General features: G+C 38.0%; 1 non-coding gene across 1 annotated transcript; it reads left to right on the top strand.

Moving 5' to 3' along the window:
- The first annotated feature begins 7,153 nt into the window (after positions 1-7,153).
- LOC128284460 (small nucleolar RNA R71) lies at positions 7,154-7,258 on the top strand. Its single transcript, XR_008274886.1, has one exon. It is a non-coding gene; the product is annotated as a small nucleolar RNA R71 (small nucleolar RNA).
- The last annotated feature ends 1,724 nt before the right edge of the window (positions 7,259-8,982 follow it).

Here is an 8,982-nt window from a genome sequence, read left to right as displayed (position 1 = left end):
CCTAAGGTTCAACGGGACCTTTTTCCGAATCATGTGTCTCAACCATCTTCTACGGAATGCCGTTATCGATACTCGGTAGTATTTCACATTTTCCAAGTATATCACATAATTTGACATATTAACAAACAATTATCACAGTATAATATTTCATAATAATTATCATATCATTTAAATAACATTAAAACATTTAAAATAATAACCATGTCACCAACATTTACATATGAACTTACCTCGTATGCGAAAATGGCTACTTTTACCATTTCGTCCACAACTTGGTATTTTCCCAATTTTAGCTCGAATTTTAGTTTTCCTTGCTCCATCATTTAAAATATAGTCTAATTAGGACTCACATTACTCAAATTGACCCAAGATCATATTTTGGAAAATTACAATTTTGCCCCTAAACTTTTGCATATTTACACTTTTGCCCCAAAGCTCGTAAATTAAACTTCAGCCTATTTTCTTATGTTTTATGACATGCTGATCATTTTTCCCTTCTATGGCAACATCAAATTCTCACTCTAACATGTACTTATGACTATTAGATATTTTTACCGATTAAGCCTTTTTGCTCGTTTTTGCTTAAAACCGAGTAGTACAAGTTGTCTAACATAATTTAAAACCTCATATTCTATCATGAAACACCAAAATACACAAATTTACCTATGGGTATTTTTCCAAATATGAACTCTAGGTTGAATTATTGCTAGCATAAGCTAAATCGAGCTACCGGGACTCTAAAAACGTAAAAATCATTAAAAACGAGGCTAGAACGGACTTACAATCGAGCTTGGAAGCTTGAAAAACCCTAGCCATGGTTTCTCCTTGCTACATTCGGCCATGGGGTTGAAGATGAGCAAAATTGGCTTTTAATTTTGTATTTTAATTCATTTTATCCCTAAATGACCAAAATGCCCTTACTACTAAACTTTCCAAAAATTCCATCCATGTCCAATTTTTGTCCATAGACTTAGAAATTGGTAAAATTGTTATTTAAGACCTCCTAATTAATATTTCAAAACAATTTCATACTAGAAACTTCTAGAGTGCAAGTTTTGCAAATTATTCGATTTAGTCCCTAATTTCAATTTAAGCACATTATGAATAAAATTTCTTCACTAAATTTTCACACAATCATGCAATCATATCATAGACCTTAAAATAATCATAAAATAATTATTTCTATCTCGAATTTTGTGATCACGGAACTACTATTTCGACTAGGCCCAAAATCAGGATATTACAACCCGTGTGAGGAAGTCCAGGCTGTGTTGATTTCTCATGTTGGCCTATTTTCTCTGTTTTTGGCCGGTTTCTCACTCTTTTTACTCTCCTATGCTCACCTAAGTATAAAACATGAAATTAAAGGATTAGGAGCATCGAATTCACCAAGTCTAAGGAGAAATCATCCGTAAATGTTCTAAGCATGGGATAAAAGTATGTATAAATTATGGTTTATCAAATACTCCCTCACTTAAGCGTTTGCTTGTCCTCAAGCAAAATACTCAACTTACAATCAAAATAAATTCTTCTCAACTTATAATCCCTATCAATAATATCCCAAAATAAACCATAAGTACTCATTCATTGAGAATTCAACTAGAAGAACATCAAAGTTTCAAACATTCCAAGTTGAGCATTTTATCACGAAAACATAGGTGTCTCCCCTCATTTAAGTGATTACCTTTAATTCAAAATGTCATAAAGTTTAACATCCTCACTAAGGATTCACTCAAATCACTCGAGGTGTTTAAGGACAGTAAATGAAGCATTTATTAGTCAAAATGAAAATTTATTTCCATAGGATTGCATGAAAATCAAATCTCCACCACTATATATTGAGATGATATGTCAATCAAAAGGTCTTTAGAGGGTTGTAATGTGGCTTTGGTTAGGGGGTGTGGTCACAAGCTGAAAGAAAAGGTTAGAATCAAGATTTAATTGAAAAATTACCTAACTAGAAAAATAACTAATCATTAATTGAATACAAGTGAGCTTCTTCTCAGAATATGGAATTAACACTTAAGCTCAAAAAAATGACGAATTACTACTAATATATATGTATGTATTTTTTTTAAGAACAAGTCAAATAACATAGGCTATCTATCAAAAATAAAACATAGCTAAGCAATTTATTCAAATCAAATCTCGACAAAAATAGAGATCAAATTAATTTAGGGGATTTCAATAATAATGGGTTAAGGGTTAATGTTGACGGTAAATTAATGAATGGGTTGTTAGGCTCAAGGTGGTTCACTCAGGGTTAATTGTGAAGGTAGGCTTTTATGGAGTGAATGGGTTAAACCTAAGTGCCTTTATCATATTGACATATCAAATCACATGGTGTGGTCTTGACATGCATAATCAAGCAAGTTTTAGAATGACAATTCAATATTGACGCACTCAAAGCAACAATAAAAGTGAGCATGAAAGAAATAGTAGATGCTCTAAAGGCTCAAGATCTCACAAAAATTATGGCTTTTTTATGTTAAAACTTGTGAATTTTAACTCAAGATAATACCTAAACTTGGGAAAATAACCTAAAAAAAAATTAATTCTTAAAAATCAACTTATCATGCTTGATTCTCTAATTCCTTAAAGTTTAAACAATCAATGCATGAATGCCTATGTTTTAATTCGAGACATATCAATAAAAATAATAAATTAATCAAAATTCATTTTAATAATGATATGATAAGATCACATGAAAATAAGACAAAGGTCATGGATTTTTCTTTAATGAAATAGATAACCCCCCACACTTAAGGTGTATATTGTCCTCAATGTACAAAGTTAAATGTAATGAAAAATATAGATATAAGATCATAAGATAGGGAGAGAAGTGAAACTTCCTGAATGATGAATAGACTCTTTGAATTGGAGTTATGGAGAGTAATCGGCCAAGGCAATGATGAAATTGGAGGAGGATACTCCGGTGGTGGTAGAGGTTGGTTCCACAACCACAGTGTCCAGTGAAGAGTTTATCGTGGTGGTCAGGCAGGACATGGCAGCCATAGAGAACCTTTTCTAGTGGAGTTTCGAGTTCTTAAATGATGATGAGCTTTCGAGCTCTTTATAACAGTGATAAAATCAAGAACTCTTTAAGAAATATGGAGAAGCATAATTACTCATAATGAAATAGTCGAAACTATAATTTATTAAATAAAAATTATTAAACCTAAAAATGAAATAGAATTAAATGAAGATAAAATAAAAAGTACTTAAAGAAGATAATAAAGATAAAAGGGAAAATAAAAAAAAATAACAAAAAATAAAAAGTCTTTAAACATCGTCATCGCCGGATGGTTCGCGAGGTGGTGGTGGCGATAAGATGTGGAGGTGCTAACAAATCTGATGTAGAGTAGCCTCAATGTGATCAAAGCACTGAAAACACTGCTGCTCAAATCGAGTAAAGCGCTCAGAGATGTCAGAGTATGAAGCCGCCGCATGAACTGGACGATGGATGGGTGGTGGCTGAGACGGTGGGTCCTCGTGTCGTGAAGGGACATCATCAGGAATGTCCTCTGGGTCCTCCTACTCGGCTGATTGGACGAGGTGGTACTGAGAAGGGTTGGCTCCACGTCATTGCTCGATAATCCTCATATGAAGCATGCTCGGGATGCCCTGTGGGGACATCTAGCCGGTGAGGGTGAGGGAGGATGATTGTGCTACTGTGTTGAGGAGCCCGTAGTACCGTGCCAGTCTAGTTACCTAGGGACCAATGGAGATGACTCCTCTCCTATGCCGCTCCGTCTGATGGTGAATGGCGAGGGCAATAAAATAGGAAAGGTCAAAGATGTACCCGTTCGCCACACTACATAAAAAGTAGGCGTCATGAGTGTTGACAACGTCGGTGCTCTCTCGTCGCCCTGTTAGAGTGTGGGCCAAGATGGCGTGTAAGTACCTCAGAGATGGGGCGAGGGCTGATGCCTTGGAGCGACTAGGGTCTTAGGTGGCTGAAGAAGGAAGGAGGGCCCTCTAGTAGTTGGAGGGAGACAAGTGGATGTGGCAATGGAGTGTATCAAAATCATCGTCGTCCATGAACTCCTCCATATAGAGCCCCAGATCGACGCCGAACTTAGGTATGCTCAACTGGCGGACGAAACTACCAAGGAACTGGACCGTTCCAGGATCACCGAACTCCGTCACAACTACTTGGGGGTGGAAAGTCAAACAGAGTTCGATTTTGAGCTCGAGGTACGTCAGCTCGACGATCTCAAAGAATAGCCCCCATGAGTCAGTCGTCAGGAGGGCTCAGAATGCATCAACCAGTTGAATTTGTTCAAGTGCGGCCCAATTAATGTAGCGGCCCGCACCTAGGAGTTGGGCCCGAAGTATGTGGAAAAATTCCTCTTGAGGTCCCAAGGGAAACTGGAAGAACCGGTGCCTGATCTCCGCGGTAGGACCCGAGGATGACGCTGCTCCTTTCCTCTTCTTCGAGGCTTGGGACATCGATGGTGGTGTTGTGGTCGGTGCACAGGCGTGGTAGGAAGGGCGTGTGAAGGAGTTGCAGTGGCTAAGGTTAGGGATTTTGGGGAAGGAGATGATGAATAGTGAGGGGTTTATATAGATTTTGGGGCACACGGCCGTGGGGCACGCCTATGTGCCCTAATTTTAGCCCGTGTGTTTGTAATTTTTAAATTTGGGCACGTCTAAAATTCGTCCCACGCCCATGTTCTTTGGGTGTGTTGATGCACACGGCCATGTCGCACAACCGTGTTCTACTTCATTCGCTTCTCCCACGCTCATGTGTATAGGTGCACACCTGTGTTGGTTTATCAGTCTTGAGCATGGGTGGTGGGCACGGGTGTGTCCACGCTCGTGCTAAATTCTCAGTTTCAACCACAGTTTTTAAACACGGGTGTGTCGCAAGCCCGTGTTGTTTTGACAGACTCGCCCACAGCCACGTCGTACGACCGTGGCAACTTATCGCATCTCGTGTTGGGGAAAAAGTTTTGCCTTGTTTTCACACAGCCGTGTCTCCGCCCATGGTATGAGCATGGCCTAAGGCACGCCCGTGTGCCTGGCCGTGTAGATTAGAAAACCTGTGTTTCAAGGACTCAGTTAGTGATTAGATGTTAAAAACTAAAATTTTAAAGAAATCAATACTGTTAGTGCTGAGGTTGCCTCCCGAAAAGCACTTATTTAGAGTCTAAGCTTGACTTACCTCTCTTTTACGTAATCATGGTGGTTCAAGGAGTTTACACTCCTCATCCCTACTATCAATTTCATCAAAATAAGGTTTTAAATGAGTACTATTTACCTTAAAAGTTTCAAATTTGGGATGAATTACCTCGACTATACCGTATGGAAAAATGCTGAGTACCGTAAGCGGGGTTGCTCCGTTAGGTTCAGAAGTGGCAATACGAGGGTCTGCTGCATCTAGTAGTACTTTGTCTCCAACCTTAAGTTGATTTGGTGAAATATTGAGCTCGTCATGACATGGTTTTGGTTTATCATGTGTCTTTAGTTGATGTCTTCGCCATCCATCTAGTTCTTCGATTTGTAGCCTTCATTCTTCATAGATGGGTTCTTTGTTGTTACTTGAACAAGGCTCATGTGTACTCTTCGAATGTGTTTCCTGTAAAGAAGGTTGCACCACATGGTCAGTATTAGTAGTACGATTTATACAATCACCCTTGATATTTGATGTGTTACTTAAATTACAAGATTGAAGGGTGATTGTTTCCTCACCCACACAAAGTGTGAGTTCACCTGTACCAACATCAATTATAGTTTTAGCAGTTGCTGAAAAGGCCTCCCTAAAATTAAAGGCACGTTACTATCCTCCTCTATGTCTAGAACAACGAAATCAACTGGGAATATAATTTTTTCAATTTTAGCGAGTACATCTTCAATAATATCCCTAGGAAATCTGATAGTTTTATTTGCTAATTGAATGCTCATCCTAGTTTGTTTGGGTTTCCCAAGACCTAGTTACTTAAACATTTTGTAGGGAATGACATTGATACTAGCCCCTAACCTAAATCAGCCAAGGCATTACTAATATCTAAGCTACCAATTAAACAAGGAATCGTAAAACTCCCTGGATCTTTCAATTTGTTGGCCAGCTTATTCTGCAAAATGGCTAAGCAAACTGCATTCATCTCCACATGCGACGCCTCGTATAAATTTCGCTTATTTGCTAAAAGCTCCTTTGAAAATTTGACAGTGTTTGGCATTTACGAAAGAGCCTCAATAAACAGTAAGTTAATATGTAATTTCTTTAAAATTTACCGAATTGTTCATTTGAGTGGTCTTTCCTTGTCGCGTTGGGGTATGGTACACGTGGTTTGTACTCTTTACTTACCTATGTTTGGTCATTGTGGTCGACCTTGTCTTTACCTTTACTTACCACAGTTTCTTTCCTCGGTTCTAGTTCAAGTGCAACTAACCCTTCCTCATCTTGAATGGCAATCACATTGAGCTGCTCTCTTGGGTTAAATTTAGTGTTACTCAGTAGGCTACCTTGTGGTCGTTCAGATATCAATTTAGTGAGCTAGCCTATCTGAGTTTCGAGCCCTTGGATCAATGCTTGTTGATTCTTAAGTGCTGTCTCGGTATTCTAAAAATGAGTTTCTGACATTGAGATGAATTTTGTTAGCATCTTCTCAAGGTTTGGCTTTTTATCTTGTTGGTAAGGTGGTTGTCGGAAGCCTGCAGGTGGTGGTGGTCTCTGATTCCCTTGGCCTCCCCATAAGAAAATTGGGTGGTTCCTCCATCTTGCATTGTAAGTGTTGCTATAAGGATTTTTTTGAGGTCGAGGATTATTACCCATATAATTTAATTGCTCGTTTTCCATGTTATGGCCATAAGGTGTGTATTCTGAATTGCTCGTCCCTCCTCCACTTGCATTGCATTTCATTACTAGGTGAACCCGTAAAGAACCAAGAAAACCATCAATTTTTTATTCAAAAGTTCAACCTGATTAGAGAGCATGGTGACTGAATCGATGTTAAAAATGCTGGTTGCTTTCGTTGGCTTTGTCCTCATGACTTGCCACTGATAATTATTTAGTGACATCTCTTCTATAAATTCATAAGCATCCTTAGGTGTCTTATTATTGATTGTCCCACCAGCGGCTACATTAACCATCTGTCTAGTCGAAGGATTCAGCCCATTGTGAAAAGTTTGAACCTGTAGCCAGAGTGGTAACCCATGGTGAGGGCACCTTCTCAACAGGTCCTTGTATCTCTCCCATGCATCATATAGTGTTTCTAAATCCATCTGCACTAAAGAAGAGATCATTCTTTAATTTACTTGTTTTAGCCGGTGAAAAATATTTAAGTAAAAACTTTTCGGTTATTTGTTCCCAAGTAGTGATTGACCCTCGTGGTAACCTTCCAGAAGTGAATAAAAGAGAAAATTAGAAAGGAAAAAAAATTAAATTGCAAATAAAGTAAAACAGCTAAAGTAATAAAAATCGAGTGTTCCTAATATCTTAGTTCCTAGCAACAGTGCCAAAAACTTGATACGTGATATTCGCGACAGGTTTTAAAAATTTATAATTAATCGTTCTTGAAACTAACTATTATCACGATGAAGGCAAGTTTACCTATCGAACAGTAGTATAGCTTTAGCAAGACTGGATTGTCGAACCCAAAGGAACAAAGAGTACTAGTAATTACTTTCTTTTTATTATCTAGCCTAAAAATTAAGGGATTTGTTTATCTAAACTAATTAACTAAACTAAGGGTGCACAGAGAGAAAATTGGGGAAAAGCTTTTGGGAAAACTTGATTGATTAAGACAATACCCAAGGAAAAATCCACCTAGACTTCACTTGTTATTTAACTCTAAATCAGACGATTTATTCATTTGACTTGATCCATAGAAATCCCTAAGTTATATTATTATCTCTCTCGAGACTAATAACGTCTAACCCTAAGTTGATTAATTGAAATCTCTTTGTAATTAACACCCTAGTGTTCCATTAACTCGATCTATGGACTCTCTTATTAGGTTTCACCCTAATCTGGAAAAATCTTATCACCCTATCTCTAGGCGTACAATCAACTTCGCTTAATTATGACAAATTTACTCTTAGACGGCTCCTCTGAATAAGCACATTAACTTGAATCGATATCCTGGAATATTAAAACAAGAATTAAGAACACATAATTAAGAACAAGTTTAATAGTTATCATACAATTCAGATAATAATAACAAGATCCGTCTTAGGTTTCATTCCCCTTAGGTATTTAGGGGGTTTAGTTCATAATTATGAAAGAAAACATCTCAAAAGAATAATGATAACAAAACATAAAGAAAACCCAAAACTCCTGAAGGAAATTGAAGGGAGGTCTTCAGTCTTGACGATGAATCTGGCATCTGAGATGGATCAATCGGCTTTCCTTGAGTAATTCTTTGCCTCCTACTCCATGTCCCTCCTTCTAAGTGCCTCCTCAGGTGTTTAAATAGGCTTTAGAATGCATAAGAGCCCTCAAAAGTGGCCTTTTTCGAATAGGACCATACTTGGGCTTGATAGGGACACGCCCGTGTGACACGCCCGTGTGCAATTGCTTCAGACCGTGGTCAAGGCTGTTAAATAGGCATGAGCGTGTGGTCTACCCGTGTGAGTCGTGCTTCGATTTTGCCAAATGGACACGGCTGTATGGCCTACCCGTGTTGGCTCATTTTCTCTGTTTTTGGCCCATTTCTCGCTCTTTTTACTCTCCTATACTCACCTAGTATAAAACATGAAATTAAAGGATTAGGAGCATCAAATTCACCAAATCTAATGAGAAATCATCCATAAATGTGCTAAGCATGGGATAAAAATATGTATAAATTACGGTTTATCAGCTGTTTGTGATGAACACTATATTTCTTAAGGGTCTTGTCAAATTGGGTGTTACAAAAATGAGTACCCCTATCATTGATAATTGCTCTAGGTGTTCCAAATCGAGAGAAAAGTTTCTTAAGGAATCGTACTACTACTCTATCATCATTAGTAGGTAAAGCTTGTGCTTCAACCCATTTG

This window comes from Gossypium arboreum, chromosome 11 (assembly GCF_025698485.1).
Source record: "Gossypium arboreum isolate Shixiya-1 chromosome 11, ASM2569848v2, whole genome shotgun sequence".
Classification (NCBI taxonomy): domain Eukaryota; kingdom Viridiplantae; phylum Streptophyta; class Magnoliopsida; order Malvales; family Malvaceae; genus Gossypium; species Gossypium arboreum.
The sequence above is the reverse complement of the archived record's forward strand: the minus strand, read 5'-3'. Positions and strand labels throughout refer to the sequence as shown.